The following is an 18,984-nucleotide window of genomic DNA, read 5'->3' on the forward strand; positions in this document are numbered from 1 at the left end:
CTTAAAAACTATTTAAGATCACCACCAAGAGCTTTTATGTGGGTTATAGTTCTTGACATTTACTGTATTAGAAATTAAAACTGATAAAATTTTAAAATATTAATTCATTTAAAATAACAGTACTAAACTCATCATATATTAACATAGATAAAATATTTCATGAAAAATGACTGTTTTTCAAAACAAAAAAAAATTAGTGAGAAGAGTTATATTGAATTTTTTTCTTTTAAATTTTTTCTTTGTTTTTCATTCCAAAATTTTCCTCTCCATTTGCCAGTTGAGAAAGCAAGAAGGTGGTATTGTGTTTTTTTATATTTTTGAAAAATTTTTGAATGTATGGCTTAATAAAATAATAATAGCTAACATTTATATAGTAGATTAAGGTTTACAAAGCATTGTACTTATTTTGTCTCATTCGATCCTAATAGAAGAGAGCTAGATTCTCATATCAGTTTCTCCATTCAGTTGTGATAGGTTATTTTGGTTGGCGTGTATAAAGAAAATTTGTCCTCATACAGGTATGTAGAGGATCCTGTGGATCCCCTGAAAGGGTTTCAAGACCCTCAGGGTCCTTGTACCACACTTTGAGAATAGCTGCTCCACAGCATCTTTCAAGACACTATCTCTTTACCAAACTGAAAAAAAAAGTATCATAAATAGAATTAATCTTCACCTTGGTAACAATTCTGTCCCAAAAGGTCTGTCAAAGCTCAGTTACTGGGGCGGCCAGGTAGCACAGTGAATAAGAGCACTGGCCCCAGAGTTGGGATAACTTGGGATAGAATCCGGACTCAGACACTTAGCACCCACCCAGAAACACTTGGCCGTGTAACCTTGAGCAAGTTACTTAACCCCAATTGCTTTCAAAAAAAAAAAAAAGCTCAGTTACTTGGAATTTTGAACATTTCCTTCCATAGAAACAATGTCACATAAATGATGAATAATTTGAAGACTAGCCCACAGAAACTATGTAACCAATGATTTATCTGAAATAGTAGCAAAAGTAACTGGGAACCATGATTCCCCTCTGAGTCCTTGAGCCTTGATCTTCAGCCTTTTTCCCCCTCTGCCATCTTAATCCCTAGGCACCATCCTCCTTTTCGTGACACTAAGGGATGAGGTAGATAGGCACAGGTTGGTTAAAGCTCTCTGGGCTCCCATGGGGAAGGTACCTTTAGAAGAAGGGAGATGGGGTCTCTGATGATGTAAGAAGGGAAGAAGGAGGCCCAGAGAGAAAGGGCTGTCATCAGGACTGATTGAATCTAACAGAAGGAAGAGATAGTGGGTGGAGAAGAGAATGCTCAATTCTTTGACAGAGAGAGTTTGTCCAAAGACTGGGAATTTCCTGTTGTCAGTCTAGACTGTGAGAATTAGATTGTTTATGATCTGATCAGGTTGCTTTTTCTACTCACAATCCTGTAATGGTTTTCCTTTGCTTACCCAAGCAAAGTGAAAATTCCTTACTTTAGCATTTAAGGCTCTCCTAAATTTGGCATCATTATATTTTTTCAGCTGCTATTTTCCTTCTCAACAACTACTCCTCTCCTCTATGTATATACTATGTACTACTTGGTGAGCCCTGTAAATGTTCTGTAGTTTTTTGCTTCTGCCATTGTTCATGCTGCTCCCTAAGCCTGGCCTCCCATGTCACTCTGTCATTGAATTCCTGAAATGCTTAAATTGATCTGAGATCCCTTGAATGTGGGTATTCCCTTCTACAACCCTCCCTTCTAGACCTTAACCCTCCATCCCTCTACATCCTTGATGATTCTTGTCAAAGTCCTCTCTTAAGTTTGCACCAAGAGGCCTAAACAGCATGTTGGAAACCTTCCTCAAATTCTCCTCATATTCCAAGGATAGCAATGGAATATACAATTTTTTCATTGCTTGTCCTTTGCTCCTGACAAGTGACCAGTCCTATCTTTTTTTTAAAATATAATATTTCTTTGAAAACATCTTTTAAACAGCTTTTTTTTCTTAGATTGGTTTATTTTAAATGTCTATTTTGTCTTGTTAATCTGGGTATTTTAAATTTTTGTAAATATTTATCCACTTTGTTTTATTGGCATATGATCAGGCAAAATTGTTTTCAGTAACTACTTTTATTTCCTTTTCAAATAATGTGAATTTTCTTTTTCCCCCCCATTTTTGAGCAATTTGGTTTTCCTCTTCTAAAAAGTCAAATTAGCTAATGGTTTATCTTCTTATTAAGTTTTTTTAATCTTATTTAAATAAGATAAACTTATTAAGTTTATCTTATTAAATTTTTTAAAATAACCAGTTCTTAGTTTCATTTCTCAGTTAAATGTTTGTGTTTTCAAAATTATCTCTTTTTTAATTTGCAAAATTTCTATTTTTGTCTTTAGTAGAATGTTTTAAATTTGTCACTTTTCTAGGTTCTTTTTGTTATTAGTTACATGCCCAATTCATCTACCTATTCTTTCTCTTTTTTGGATTAAAATATTTAAGAGATATAAGTTTCTTCCTAATAACTGTATCCCCAAAGTTATGGTATGTTGTCTCACCGTTGTCATTTTCTTTGATAAAACTATCTGTACCCCAACTTTGAATTATTCTCCCAATTTGGCACTCGAACTTCTGGGTTGAGGACCCAGAGAGTGGCCTCAGGTTCTAGGGATAATCTGGCAGGACTATTATTATTGTAACTCATGAACCCTACATATGTGCTTCCTATTAATAGTAATCAAGAAGACACCATTAGCTCTTAGCAAATAACACTTGCTAAGATAGCAGCCAGGCAGTGAGGCAGCTTAATGGATAGAGTACTAGGCCAGGAGATAGGAACACCTGAGTTTAAATTTGCCTTTAGACACCTACTAACTGTGTGACCCTGGACAAATCACCTAACCCTGTTTGCCTCAATTTTCTTATTTGTAAAATGAGCTGGGAGAAGGCAAAAGCAAACTGTTTCAATATTTTTGCCAAGAAAACCCGAAATAGAGGCACAGAGTCAGACATGACTGAACCAACTGAACAACAAACAAAAACAATTATGAGTAAAGGCATGGAAAAAGATCTAAACTCATCATTAGCAAAAAATAATAGTAATAATAATGATAGCTAGAATTGATATACTACTTTATGGTTTCCAAATCATTTCCCATGTATTATCTTATTTCCTAGCTACTAAATATCACAGATCATATTACTACCAAAAAAAGTGACAACTTTGTGAACATCAAATATTATTGACCCATATCCTTATTTTCTTATCTATATAAAGTCTATATGAGGATAATCTACACACACACACACACACACACACACACACAGAGGAACACTTCTCTCTCTCATAAAAGATTAGAAACAGTTAAACTTTCTTGAGTAATATTCCACAGTTTTTGAAATGTCTAAAAGAAGGGGGTTGGGATTTGGTCTCTAAGGTCATTTCCAGCTCAATATGTCTGAGTTATAACTACAGTAAAGGAGTATTGATTGGGGGATGATGTCAGGGGTTTTTGAAATGCAAAGAAGAAGAGTGAGTTCATGGTAAATGGCCTTTTTTTTTTTTTAGTAAAGCATAAGGTAACATCCTTACTTGAAAAGACAGAGAAAGAGAGTGATGTGGGAGTCTTGAAAAAGAGTGTGATGGAGAAACAAATTGAATGGAGTAAAAAGATTGCCTTGTTAGGGGTGAGGGTCCATCTTGAGATTAGATAACATTAATTTGTAGTGGACCGATTCAACTTGCTTGTATTATTTCTTCCTTTTCTGATCATCAGTATGTAAGTAGGAGTAGAGAAGATAGATGGTAGGGACAGTTCGGGTTGGATCTTGTCAAGGCATGGGCAGCTAGAGAACAATTGGACAGGGGATCCAAGAATGGAGAGGTGGGAATAGTTGAACTAGTTAACTAAAGGGCTGGAAAGAGAAGAGTGATGTTAGAACGGAATGAATGCTTCAGAGAGTACTCAGAGACAAAGGGAGGAAGAAAGATGGGTTTATGAGGAATAAGACATAGGGGAAGATGGAATGATAGAAGGTTATGATTCAATAAAGGAATTTTGAAGTTTTTAATCATCTTGGTGGAACACTTGTGGGTGATTAATAGATCAAGGGTCTGACCATCCTTTTGTGTAGCTAAAGTGGAATGAAGGAGTCTTGGAAATTGAAAAGACTGAGGTATTTTTGAGGTTAGATGGAGAATTCCTCTTCTCTACCAAAAAATAACTTTTTAAGTCTCTTTCAATTAACCATCACCTTTAAAAGGGTGTCTAAAAAAGTGTTTACACAGAATCTAGGGAGCAGTTCTCTTCAAACTAGAGAACTGCAAAGCTTATCAAACTGGCTGTCCTCTGGAGTCATTCACACCAGCCAAGCCAGGTGCTGCCTGGATGGAAATCACAGTGACCCAGCTCTGGTTCCCTCTTGTTTGAACCTGGCTCACGGGGATTCCCTTGGGGCAGAGGTCCTTCTGCTTTTCCTTCTCAGGCCAGAGGTGGCAGCAGAGAGCAACAATCTCTTACTAAAAACAATTTTCTCAGTGGTGCTGAATGTCAATAGTCATCACTGGAAATCCTTGCCAATTAAATTCTCTCTCTCTCTCTGTCTCTCTCTGTCTCTGTTTCTCTCTCTCACATTAAGTTCAAGACTTTCTTATCTGATTGTTAACTCTCACAGTTAGAATGGATCAGCTTTCCAGTCACCTTACCCCCACTTTCTCACCCCTGCCTCTTCCCTTTCCTGTGATTTCAGCTCCTCTTTATCTCTGGATGTTCTGTTCTACCCTGGGAGCAGAGATCAAATTTAAAAAAAAGGAAAAAGGACAAAAAAAGATAAGCAAAAGCAACAACGAAAAAGAATCTGACCACAGAAAGTTATTATGGTGACAGAAAAGATCGACACAAACTTAGAAGGGGAAAACAATGTCAAAACACCAATGGGTGAACCCTGAAGAAAAATGGAAGTGGTCTCAAGCCAAAAAAGAACTCATGGAAGAGTTCATAGAGGAGCTTAAAATTCATATAAGACAGGTAGAAGAAAAATTGGGAAAAGAAATGAGAGTGATCCAGGAGAATTATGGGAAAAGAGTCAACAGCTTGGACAAAGAAGACAACTGCTTAAAAAGTAGAACTGGACAAATGAAAAAGTAAGTACAAAAAATAACTGAGAAAACAATGTCTTAAAAGTTAGAATTGGGCAAATGGAAGCTAATGACTCTATGAGACATCAAGAATGAATCAGACAAATTCAAAAGAATGAAAAAAATAAAAGAAAATGTAAAATATCTCATAGGAAAAACAAATGACCTGGAAAACAGATCCAGGAAAGACAATGTGAAAATCATTGGACTGCCTGAAAGCCATGATCAAAAGGAGTGCTTGGACAGCATCTTTCAAGAAATTATCAAAGAAAACTGCCCTGATGTCCTGGAACCAGAGAGCAAAATGGGCATTGACAAAATCCACTGATCACTTCATGAAGGAGATGTTAAAATAAAAACTCCAAACAACATTATAGCCAAATTTTAGAACTATCAGGTCAAGGAAAAATACTGCAAGGGGCCAGAAAAAAACAATTCAAGTATTGGGAAGCCACAATCAGGATTATACAGGACTTAGCAGCTGCAACATTAAAGGATTGGAGGTCACGGAACCTGATACTCTGGAAGGCAAAGGAGCTAGGACTACAACCAAGAATCACCTTATCATTGAAATTAAGCATACTAGGCACAGGGGCAGGCCAGGAAGTGCTGGCATGGCACAGGCTGGGAGGAGGCCTGTTCAACAAGGGCCACTACCAGGCCTATCACCAAAGGGCTGGGACCGGAAGGAGCAAGGTAAGAATCAAATGCAGGGCCTTTGCCGGGGACAGCAAATACTCCTGAGACTACCACTCCATAGCCCAGAAATTTAAAAAGCCCCTATCAGGACCTCCAAGGACCAGGATGGCAGAGTGAACCCCGGCTGCTCCAACTGCCCCCCTCTGACCCTGAAAACATAGTAATTATTGCTCCAGGGCAAAACCCTAAATAGTAAAGGCTTGGGAACCCTAGAGGAAGGGCATGGCTAGGGCCCTTCCTCAAAATGGGTAGAAAGCAGACTAAAAAGACTCTGGAGTCCTATTATACTCAGAGGGAGGAACCAAACTCAGAGGGAAACAATGTTGACTCCACACCCACAGCTGAAACATCAACAGGGAAAGCGACCCAAGCACAGAAAACTCTCCTAGATGAGCTCAAAAGGAACTTTGAAAACCAAATGAGAGAGATAGAAGACAAAATGAATAATTCTTTTAAAATCAAAATTGCAGAATTAGAAAACCATTATAATGAAGAAAACAGCTCCTTAAAAAGAAAAGTGTGTGATATAGAAAAGGAGCTCCAAAAATTAACCAAGGAAAATAATTCGCTAAAAACTAGAATCAACCAAATTGAAGCAAATAACACAATGAGGAACCAAGAATTAGTCAAACAAAATATCAGTAATGAAAAATTAGAAAAAGAGGTAAAATATCTCAATGGAAAAATAACTGACCTGGAAAACAGATCCAGGAGAGAAAATCTGAGAATCATAGGCCTACCAGAAAATCATGATGAAAAAATGAGCCTGGACAACATTCTCCAAGAGCGCATTAAGGAAAACTGCCCTGAAATACTAGAAACTCAGGCTAAAATAGAAATTGAGAGAATCCACCTGACACCTCCTGAAAGAGATCCCAAACTGCAAAGTCCTTGAAATGTTGTGGCCAAACTCAAGAACTACCAGGTAAAAAAGAAAATACTTCAAATGGCCAGAAAGAAACAATTCAAATATCGAGGAACCACAGTGAGGATCACACAGGATTTGGCAGCCTCTACTCTGAAAGACTGGAGGCAGTGGATTACAATTTTCCAGAAGGCAAAAGAGCTCGGGTTACAAGCAAGGATCACCTACCCAGCGAGACTGAGTATATTCTTCCAGACACAGAGATGGTCATTCAACAATATAACAGATTTCCAGACCTTCCTGATGAAAAAACCAGAGCTCAATGGAAAATTCAACCTCCAATTACGAGATGCAAGGGTGACATAGAAAGGTAAACAAGGAAAACACACACACACACACACACACACACACACCCTGTTATTTAATAACAGCAAACTGTTTATAGACAAGTAGAGGGTATGAGTATAAATTACACAAAATGATGATTTAAAAAAATCTTATTAAGGGCTACAAAGGGACTGCAATGGAAGGAGAGGAATGAATGAAGTGGAAAAGGGTAAATTATGCCACACAAAGAGGCATAAAAACAATATAGCAGAGGAAAAGAAGGGAGGGAGATGAGTATTATATGAGCTTTTCCCTCATTGGTTCTGGTGCAAGGAGGGAATAACACAACCAGTTAAGCATAGGACTCTGGAGAAGAGATGCAAAATGTACCATAATAGAGGGAAAAAGGGGAGGGAGAGGAGCTTCGCATGAGATTTGTTCCTGTCACTCTTGGTGTGAAGAAGAAATAACATACTTCATTAAGAATAAAAATATCCTACAGGCACTAGGAGGGGGAAAGGACTACGAAAGGTGGGGTGGTTAGTAAGGAGGAAAGAAGTAAGGGGGAAGGGGAGGTAAAGGGAGGGGGGCTAATAAGGGAATACTGAGGGAGGCGGTGGTCAAAAGGAAAACTATTAAGGAGGGGAAGGGAGAAGGGGAGAAAAAATATAAGCATTAACAGGGGAGGGAATAGGATGGAGGGAAAGAAACAGATAATCATAACTGTGAATGTGAATGGAATGAACTCCCCCATAAACAGAGGTGGATAGCAGAATGGATTAAAAATCATAATCCTACAATATGCTGTTTACAAGAAACACATCTGAAACAGAGGGATACACACAGGGTAAAGGAAAGACTGGAGTAAAATATATCATGCCTCAGCTAAAGTTAAAAAAAAAAAACAGGGGTAGCAATCCTTAGCTCAGATAAAGCAAAAGCAAAAATTGATCTAATTAAAAGAGCTAAGGAAGGAAACTATATCCTGCTAAAAGGCACCGTTGAGAATGAAGCAATATCATTACTTAACATACATGCACCAAGTGGTATAGCATCCAAATTCCTAGAGGAGAAGGTAAGGGAATTAGAGGAAGAAGTAGATAGCAAAACTATACTAGTGGGAGACCTTAATCTTCCCCTCTCTGAACTTGATAAATGCAACCTCAAAATAAACAAGAAAGAAATTAAGGAGGTGAATAGAATTTTAGAGAGGGTAGGTATGATAGATCTCTGGAGAAAACTGAATGGGGATAAAAAGGAATATGCCTTCTTCTCAGCAGTACATGGCACATACACAAAAATTGACCATGTATTAGGACATAAAAACCTCACAATTCAGTGCAGAAAGGCAGAAATAATAAGTGCATCATTCTCAGATCATGATGTGATAAAAAAATATATGCCATAAAGGGCCATGGAAAGACAGACTAAAAACTAATTGGAAACTAAACAATTTAATCCTAAAGAATGAGTGGGTCAAACAAGAAATCATAGAAACAATCAGTAACTTCATTCAAGAAATGACAACAATGAGACAATGTATCAAAATTTGTGGGATGCAGCAAAGGCAGTCCTTAGGGGGAGTTTTATATCCCTGAGTGCATACATGAATAAATTAGAGGAAAGAGAGGTCAATGAATTGGGCATGTAATTGAAAAAGCTAGAAAAAAAAAACAAATTGAAAACCCCCAATTAAATACTAAATTAGAAATACTGAAAACAAAAGGAGAGATTAATAAAACTGAAATTAAGAAAACTACTGAATTAATAAATAAAACTAAGAGCTGGTTTTATGAAAAAAAACCAACAAAATTGATAGACCCTTAGTCAATATGATAAAAAAAAAAAGAAAGAAGAAAACCAAATTATGAGTATCAAAAATTAAAAGGGTGAATCTACCTCCAATTAAGAGGAAATCAAAACAATAATTAGGAATTATTTTGCCAGTTGTATGCATATAAATTTGACAATCTTAGTGAAATGGATGAATATTTACAAAAATATAAGCTGCCCCAATTAACTGAAGAGGAAGTAAATTACTTAAATTACCCCATCTCAGAAAAAGAAATCAAACAAGTCATCGGTGAACTCCCTAGGAAAAAATCTCCAGGGCCAGATGGATTTACTAGTGAATTCTATCAAACATTTAAAGAACAATTGATTCCAATACTCTACAAACTATTTGGGAAAATTAGTGAAGATGGAGTACTACCAAATTCTTTTTATGACACAAATATGGTACTGATACCTAAATCAGGAAGAGATAAAACAGAGAAAGAAGATTATAGACCAATCTCCCTCATGAATATAGATGCAAAAATTTTAAATAAAATATTAGCAAAAAGACTACAGTAACTTATCACAAGAATAATACACTTTGATCAGGTAGGATTTATTCCAGGAATGGATGGTTTAATATTAAGAAAACCATCAGTATAATTGATCATTTCAACAATAAAACTAGCAAAAACCACATGATTATCTCAATAGATGCAGAAAAGGCTTTTGACAAAATACAACATCCATTCCTATTAAAAACACTAGAAAGTATAGGAATAAATGGAGCCTTCCTTAAAATAATAGGTAGCATCTATTTAAAGCCATCATCAAGTATTATATGTAATGGGGAGAAGCTAGAAGCATTTCCAATAAGATCAGGGGTGAAACAAGGATGTCCACTATCACCCCTCTTACTCAATCTGGTACTAGAAATGTTAGCAGTAGCAATTAGAGAAGAAAAAGAAATCAAAGGAATCAAATTAGGCAAAGAAGAGACCAAGACTTTGCATATGATATGATGATATACTTAGAGAATCCTAGAGAATCAAGTAAAAAACTACTTGAGACAATAAATAAATTTGGCAAAGTTGTAGGATATAAAATAAACCCATGTAAAACCTCAGCATTCCTGTATATTTCTAATGGAATTCAACAGCAAGAAATAGAAAGAGAAATCCCATTTAAAGTTACTAGAGACATTATAAAATATTTGGGAATCTACCTGCCAAAATAAACCCATATGAACCCAAAACAAACCTATATGAACGCAACTACAAAACACTTTTCACACAAATAAAGTCAGATCTAACTAATTGGAAAGACATCAATTGCTCGTGGCTGGGTCAAGCTAATATAATAAAAATGACAACTTTACCTAAATTAAATTATATATTTAGTGCCATACCAATCAGTTTACCAAAAATCTACCTTATAGAGCTAGAAAAAAAATGGTAACAAAATTCATTTGGGAGAACAAAAGGTCCAGAATATCAAGGGAATTAATGAAAAGAAATGCTAGGGATGGTGGACTAGTTATACCAGATTTTAATCTGTACTATAAAGCAGCAGTCCTCAAGACTACTTGGTATTGGCTGAGGAATAGAGTAGTGGATCAATGGAATAGATTGGGTTCACAAGACTCAGCAGTCAATGACTATAGTAATCAACTATTTGATAAACCCAAAGACCCCAATTTTGGGGATAAGATCTCACTATTTGACAAAAACTGCTGGGAAAACTGGAATATAGTATGGCAGAAACTGGGCATAGACCATTATCTAACACCATATACCAAAATCAAGTCTAAATGGGTGCATGATCTAGGTATAAAGACCGATACTGTAAGCAATCTGGGAAAGCAAGGAATAGTTTACCTGTCAGATTTGTGGAGAGGGGAAGACTTTATGACCAAACAAGAATTAGAGGGCATTATAAAATGCAAAATGGATAATTTTGATTACGTTAAATTGAAAAGCTTCTGTACAAACAAAGCCAACATAACCAGGATTAGGAGGGAAGGGGAAAATTGAGAAAGAATTTTTACAACCTATGTTGCTGATAAAGGACTAATTTCTAAAAATATACAGAGAATTGAGTCAAATCTATAAGAATACAAGTCATTCCCCAATTGATAAATGGTCAAAGGATATGAACAGGCAGTTTTCAGAGGAAGAAATTAAAGATGTTCATAAACATATGAAAAAATGCTATAAATCACTATTGATTAGAGAAATGCAAATCAAAACAACTCTGAGGTACCACGTCTCACCAGTCCAATTGGCTAAGATGACAAAACAGGAAAATGACAAATACTGGAGAGGATATGGACAAATTGGAGCACTAATGCATTGCTGGTGGAGTTGTGAATTGATCCAACCATTTTGGAGAACAATCTGGAATTATGCCCAAAGGGCTATAAATAATTTCATACCCTTTGACCCAGCAATACCACTTCTAGGGTTGTATCCCAAAGATATCATAGAAGTGGGGAAAAGACCCATATGTACAAAAATATTTATAGCAGCTCTTTTTGTGGTAGCAAAGAATTGGAAATTAAGGGGGTGTCCATCAATTGGGGAATGGCTGAACAAGTTGTGGTATATGCATGTTATGGAATACTATTGTGCTATAAGAAACGAGGAGCAGATAGACTTCATATTTACCTGGAGAGGCTTGTACGAACTGATGCTGAGTGAGAAGAGTAGAGCCAGGAGGAATTTGCACACAATTACAGACACAATGTATATGTGATGACCAACTTTGATAAACTGGACCCTTCTCAGCAATTCAGAGTCATAAGTCAGCCCCAAAAGACTCATGATGGAGAGAGATGTTTACATCCACAGAGAGAACTGAGTTTGAACCCAGACTGAAGCAAACTACCTGCCCTTTTTCTTTTTCTTGTTTGGTTTTGTTTCCTCTTTCCCATTCTTCATTCCATCTGATACAATCCTTCTTTATAACCTGACTAATGCCTAATGTGAAAGTATTTGCAGATATATACTTGATTGTATGCCACCATGGAGGGGAGGGAGGGAGGGAGAGAAAATTTGAAACTAAAGGAATTGTGGTAATGAATCTTGTAAACTAAAAGTAAACAAATTAATAATGACCAAAAAAAAAACCAAACCCCAAATGTCCCAATCAGGGCAGAGAAGGGTCACCACTGTGGGAAAAAAAAAAAGAAAAGAAATTAAGCATACTACTGCAAGGTAAAAAATGGTCTTTCAATGAAATAGAAAGAATTTAAGCTACCATAAGGAGAAGACAAGAATTAAACAAAAAAATGATCTCCAATATCAAAACCCAAGAGAAGCCTAAAAAGGGAAAAGAAAACATAAGGGATTTTATGGAACTGAACTGTTTATTTACATCCCTACATGGGAAGATGATACTTATAATTCTTTCTTTTTTTTTTTTTTTTTTCTTTTTTGGGGGATATTAGGGTTAAGTGACTTTTCCAAGACCACACGGCTAGGGTGTGTGTGTGTGTGTGTGTGTGTGTGTGTGTGTGTGTGTGTGTGTGTGAAGTGTCTGAGGCCGGATTTGAACTCAGGTCCTCCTGACTGCAGGGCTGGTGCTCTATTCACTTCACTACCTAGCCACCTGATACTTATAATTCTTAAAAATTGTACCACTAATAGTAAAGCTAGAAAGAATATACATAGACAGAGGGTATGGGTATAAGGTGAATTTGAGGGAATAATATAAAAAAATAGTTAAGAGATGAGAAAGAGGAGTATAATGGGTGCAGAAGGAAGAGAGAGGTAGAGTGGGGTAAATTATTTCACATGAAGAGGCACAAAAGGCCTATTATAGTGGAGGAAAAGATGGGAGGGTGGGTGATGGGCATCACTTGAACCTTATTCTCATCAGTATTGGCTTGAAGAGAAAATCATATACACAATTAGTTAAACATAGAAATCTCCCTTACCTAATAGGAAAGTAGGAGGGGAGGAGATTAAGTAAAGGTGGGAGGGGGGCAAGGAGAGGACAGACAAACAGAAGAGATGGCAGACTCGGGGAGGTGGTAGATAGAAGCAAAATATTGGTGAGGAGGGAAAGGGTGAAAGAAGAGGGAGGACAAAGAAGAGGAAAAATAGGGTGGAGGAAAATACACAGTTAGTAATTGCAATGTGAATGTGAGTAGGATGAACTCTCCCATAAAATAGAAGTGGATAGCAGAGTGCATCAAAAACCAGAATCCTACAAAATGTTGTTTACAAGAAACATACTTGATATAAGGAGACACATGCAGAGTAAAGGTAAGGAACTGAAACAGAATATATTATGCTTCAGCTGAAGTAAACAACAACAAAAAAAGCTGATCTCATACAAAGCAAAAGCAAAAATAGACCTAATTAAAAGAGATAGGGAAGGGAACTACATCTTGCTAGAAAGGTACCATAGATAATGAAGTAATATCAATACTAAACACATATGTACCAAGTAGTATAGCATCCAGATTCTTAAAGGAAAAGTTAGGTGAGTTACAGGGAAAAAATCAACAGTAAAACTATACTAGTGTGGGAGTTCAATTGTTTCCTCTTGGAACTCAATAAATCTAACTAAAAAAATAAGCAAAAAGAAACTAAGGAGGTGAATAGAATATCAGAAAAGTTAGATGTGACAGACCTTTGGAGAAAACTGAATGGGAACACAAAGGAATATCCCTTTTTTCTCAGCAGCACATGGCACCTACACAAATATTGACCATATATTAGGGCATTAAAAACCTCAAAATCAAATGTAGAAAGGCAGAAATATTAAATGTTTTCTTTTTGCTCTCCAAAGGGTCCCAAAGGGCAATCAAACTGTGCGTACCTTTTGATCCAGCAATGCTACTACTAGGTCTGTATCCTAAAGAGATAATAATAACAGAAAAGGACCTACACATGCAAAAATATTTATAACTGTATTTTTTGTCGTGGCAAAATATTGTAAATTGAGGGGATGTCCATCAGTTGGGGAATGGCTGAACAAGTCGTGGTATATGAATGTGATGGAATACTATTGTGTAATAAGAAATGATGAATAGGCAGATTTCAGAAAATCCTGGAAAGGCTTGTATGAACTGATGCAAAGTGAAATGAGAAGCACCAGGAAAACATTGTACGCAGTATTAGCAATATTGTGTGATGATCAACTGTGAATGACTCTGCTCTTCTCAGCAACACAATGATCCAAGACAAGTATAAAGAACTCATGAAGGAAAATGCTATCCACCTCCAAATAAAGAACTGATGGACTCTGAATGCAGATTGAAGTATATCTTTTTCACTTACTTTATTCTTTTTCAAGGATTTTTTCCTTTCAATCTGTTTCTTCTTTCACAATTATGACTAATATGGACATATGTTATACATGATAGCACACATGATAGGCAATTAACCTAAATAAAATTGCCTACCATTTTAGGAAGGGGGAGGGGAGCTTCCCTCTCAAAATCTTGTAAATATGAATGTTAAAAACTGACATGATATGTAATAAGGGAAAAAATAAAATACTATTAAGAAATAAAGACAATGAACCAGATCTGTTAGTTTCTAAAGAGTGGAAGAAAGTCAGCCAGTAGCCACAGGAGCCAAGTCAAGGAAGGAACCATCCCTGAGTAGTGACATGCTTGACTCAAATCAGCAGTGAATTAACCTGACATCTGGGACAATGTGCCCTATGAGCAAGGGAGCTACTGATCCATTATGTCAAAATCACAACTGAGCAGGAGATGGAGAAAGGGAGAGGAAGGAAGGAAATGCTTTATAGAAAACTCTTTCAGTTTTTACCCACTCTCTTAGGGACTGAGCAGGTATGCAGAGGAGAGAGTATACCCTGGTTTTGTTTTGGGGGGAAAGACAAGGGAAAGTATATTTTTTGTAATTCTGTCCTTGCTATAATTCTCATGTTAAAATTAGTTGATATTAATTGGTTAGATGACATTAAGGAGATGGTTATTGATTAATTGATATTGGGTCAATAATCAATGTTTAGATGATATTGGGAAAATATTAATTGGTTATAATATGGGGAGGGAGAGAACACTAAATAGAATTTAACTATAGTACTAGAAAAGATACCTCTAAACCTTTCATCGTTACCCTTAAAATTCTGAAGTGTGCAATAGCTTTGCTTTTGGGACCCAACTTGTTAGTCCAAGTATGGGTTGGGGGAATGATTCCCTGGGTATATAAATTATGTATAGATTAGTAAAGATAGAAGGAACCACAGCAGTCCTAGGGATTTTTAACCTGGGATTCATGCACTTGAATTTTTTTTAAATTGATTAACTGCATTTCCATGTAATTTGTGTCCTCCATAATATTATGTATTTTGTTTTATGCACTAAAAAGCATTTTCTAAGGAGTCCATAGATTGTCATTGTGGTCCATGACAAAAAAAATTAAGAACTCCTAATCTAGTCCAATGGACTCAACTTTAGGCATGCTGCTACTCTTAGCTGAATTTCAATACATTTTATCTAACTTAGATGTGGTAGTGGAAATCCTTTCGCATTGTCATTGTGGTAATTAGCAGTTGGAGCTAATGTGACTGGTAATAGAGTGAAATAGAATCCTTGTAACTAAAAGGCATATTCAAGCAAAAATTCCCGCATTGGTCATGTACAAAAATTATATCTCATTCTTTACCCTAAGTCTTTCCTTTATATGTCAGGTGGTGAGTAGCACGTTTCATTAATGGTATTCTGGAATAATCATTGGTCATTATATCGATCAGAGTTCTTTCAACGTTGTTTGTCAGCAAAGAAACTGATCACCTTAACCCGCACTAAGTAATCATTGCTGCTGTGCCCCTACTCACTGATAGTATCTCTATGTCTATAGTGGTAACTTATAGATGAAGCATGCTTACTAGAATTCTGTTTTACTCTGAAGTACCACCTCACACCTATCAGATTGGCTGATATGACAGAAAATGATAAATATTGGAGAAGATGTGGGAAAACTGGGACACTAATGCACTGTTGGTAGAGTTGTGAACTGATCTAACCATTCCAAGGAACAAAGGAGCAACTACATCCAAAAGACACCCAAAACTGTCCATATCTTTTGATCCGGCAATGCCATTGCTGGGTCCGTATCCCAGAGATTTTTAAGTGTGAGGGGAAGGACACCCTCCTTATATTTGTACAAAAATTTTTATAACAGCTCTTTTTGTGGTGGCACAGAATTGGAAACTGAAGGAATGCCCATCAATTGGGGAATGGCTGAACAAGTCCTGGTATATGATTGTAATGAAATACTATTGTGCTATAAGAAATGATGAACAAGATGCTTTCAGAAAAACCTAAAAATGGAAACATTGACACAAACTGATAGAAAGTGAAGTGAGCAGATAACATTGTACATAGTAACAGCAATATGGTATGATGATCAATTGTAAATGACTTAGCTATTCTTAGCAATACAATGATCCAAGACAATCCCAAAGGATTCATGATGAAACAAACTATCCACCTCCAGAGAAAGAACTGATGAAATCTGAATGCCGATCAAAGCATACTATTTCCACTTTTTTTTCTTTTTTTTTGGTCTATGTTTTCTTTCACAACATCTAAGATTAATGTGGAAATATGTTTTGCATGATTGCACATGTATAACCTATGTCAATTTGGTTACTATATCAGGGAGAGGGGAAGGGAAGGATGGAAGGAGAAAATTTGGAACTCAAATTTTTAAAAAAATGAATATTCAAAATTGTTTTTACTTTTAATTGGGAAGAGAAAAAATTATTCAAAAAATATTTTATTTCTTTTTTCAGTAAGAGAGGGTGGAGAGATGAAAGAAGTGAAAATTTATTTTGTTAATTGAAAAAAAATTAAATAAAATAAAATTTAAAAATACCTGTGCTATTTGACTTCAATCTACCTTCCACACAGCCACCAAAGTAATTTTCCTAAAGTACAAGTCTGACCATATCCTCCTCTCCTTCTTAATTGACTCCACTGGCTCCCTTTCAATATCTAGGATCAAATATAAATCCCTCTGGCATTTAAAGCTCTTTACAACCTCGCCTTTCTCACTTTCCAGTTTTCTTACATGTATAGTCTTAGCCATACTGGCTCCTCAGTCCATTTTCTATCAACATGTCCTTGCAAGGGCTGTCCCCCATGTCTGTCACTCTCTTTCTTGGTACCTCAGCTTCTTAGGATTGTAAATTTCCTTCAAAACTAATCTCAGGCACCATCTTCTACATGCAGCCTTTCCTAATCTCCATAGCTGCTAGTGACACCCCCAAAACTACCTTGTATGCATTTGCTACGCATGTATTTTTCTATATATGTACATGTTTTTTTTCCTACTAGAATGTAAAGTCAGTGCAGACAAGAATTATTTGATTTTTGTCTTTGTATTCCTGACACATAGTAGGTAAGTGCTTAATAAGCAATGGGTGATTAACTTACATTCTCCTTCAAGCGAGTTTCAAAATGCAACATTTCACCTTGCAATTTGGTTAGATCAATTTTATATGAACATGGCAGGATATTACAATTTCTAAGGTCCCTTTCCAGCTCTAGTCTATACAAATAATACCGAGAGCCATATGCAGAATATGTTACAATGCAGTTACAGCATAGGCCACTAGGGGGAACTATTATCTAATACTCAGACTGAGTATCTGAAAAAAAGGTAATACTGGGTCATCAACAAGTCTTCTTGACTTTCCTCTTGTCACTGGACTTGGATGACTCTGGAGCAGAGTGAGGCTGACACCTTTACTCAGCTCTGCCTCACTTAAATCCAATTCATGCATAAGTCAAGATGTCACCCTTGTGATGTCATTAGACCTCTTCCAGAAGGAAGGAAGGAAGCATGAACAACAATAATATTGGGAAAACTCAGATTTCACTTTGAAAATATTTGTTAGACTCTCACTTTGGGCTTGAATTCCAGTGACAAGCTTTGTAAGACAGTATAGGTGTAGCTTTTAAAACTTTCATGCATCAAGGTTTCAAAAAAAGAAAGTATTCTTAATAGTATGATTTTTATGGCCTTATGTTGCTTTCTGAAATAGGTAAGATGATTCTGCTTCCAGAAAACAAATTAGGAAAAAATAAGTTCTAGTAATCAAACTATAAAACACAGACTCAGGTTTACAACACATAGGCTAGGCTTCAGGCCACTTTTATAGCAACTTCTTCCTCTAAATCTCTAAGACAAAGGAACACTCAGAGACATCTATTAGAAACCTCCCTGGTCTTTATTTTCTTTTCCTCTTCCTCCAAATAAGCCAACTTTCATTGCACCAAAGAACACTGTAAAACAATCTTCTAGACCCTGAGGAATTTGGCAACATAATTCATCCTTTGGGAGACATCTGTGCCTTTCTTAAGAGGAAATATAAGGACACATATCTGAAATGTTCTGTGAATTCACTTATCCAACAAACCAAAGGAAAAGTCAAGGAGTGTCTGGAAAAATGTGCAGTTTAGTTTTATTGTTTTAGCTGTGGTGTGTGTTTGTGTGTGCGTGTGTGTGTGTATTGGTCCATTTTTTTTTGTTTATGCTTCATTTCCATACTTAGGTTTCTCTAATATTCAACTTTGAGTCTTTTCCAGAGGTATTTATAATAAATTTCAATTGTTTACCCAAATGATTTACTTTTTTTGAGTCAATGAGAAAATAAGTGAAAGTACCTCTTTTGAATTTTATTACACGATGTTTTTCATAAGACACAAAATAATTTTGAACATTGGGTAAGGTCTTAGTAAAGAAAGCTATCACAGGGAAAAGTTGGCCTTTCTTAGCCTCTGAGACTAGTAGAAAGCAAAGTAGGATTTTTTGCTGTTTTTCTGTGTGTATTATGCGGTTTCCCAGCCTCAATCTTACATGCCTCTGGGCTGAGCCAATCAGACATATGTAAGTGGGCTCTAACCAATCAGATACATACATGTGGGCTCTAGCCAATCATATGCTGAGTAGAACTGTGTATAAAGAGAGCTAGTGTTGAGAAAGCAGGCATTAAGGGAGCCAGCATTGAGAGAGCTTACACAGTGCTCAGAGAGAGAAGCAGCTTGAGGCAATAGAGAGAGGAGACCTCTGAGAGCTGGAAGGAGACCTCTGATGGTAGAGACTTGTTGAAGGAGTCTCTGAACTTTAAAAGTGAATAGAGCTATAGGGCAGAGACCTGCCCACAGGAAGGAGGCTTAGCTTAAGCCCCTTTTGAGAGCTATTAAAGTGGACTGAGCTATTAA

The 18,984-nt window shown here is 36.5% G+C and overlaps 1 long non-coding RNA gene across 1 annotated transcript in view; it reads left to right on the forward strand.

Annotated features, from left to right (window-relative positions):
* The window catches only part of LOC138148008 (uncharacterized), a 34,357-nt gene extending 29,351 nt beyond the window's left edge, over positions 1-5,006 (forward strand). Inside the window, exon 2 of the long non-coding RNA XR_011164959.1 lies at positions 4,717-5,006. This is a non-coding gene — a long non-coding RNA (uncharacterized lncRNA). The remainder of the gene's footprint in view (positions 1-4,716) is intronic.
* The last annotated feature ends 13,978 nt before the right edge of the window (positions 5,007-18,984 follow it).

The sequence above is a fragment of the Petaurus breviceps genome, unplaced genomic scaffold, assembly GCF_028583685.1.
Source record: "Petaurus breviceps papuanus isolate PSGF00001 unplaced genomic scaffold, PetGlider_PUasm1.0 90822, whole genome shotgun sequence".
NCBI lineage: Eukaryota > Metazoa > Chordata > Mammalia > Diprotodontia > Petauridae > Petaurus > Petaurus breviceps.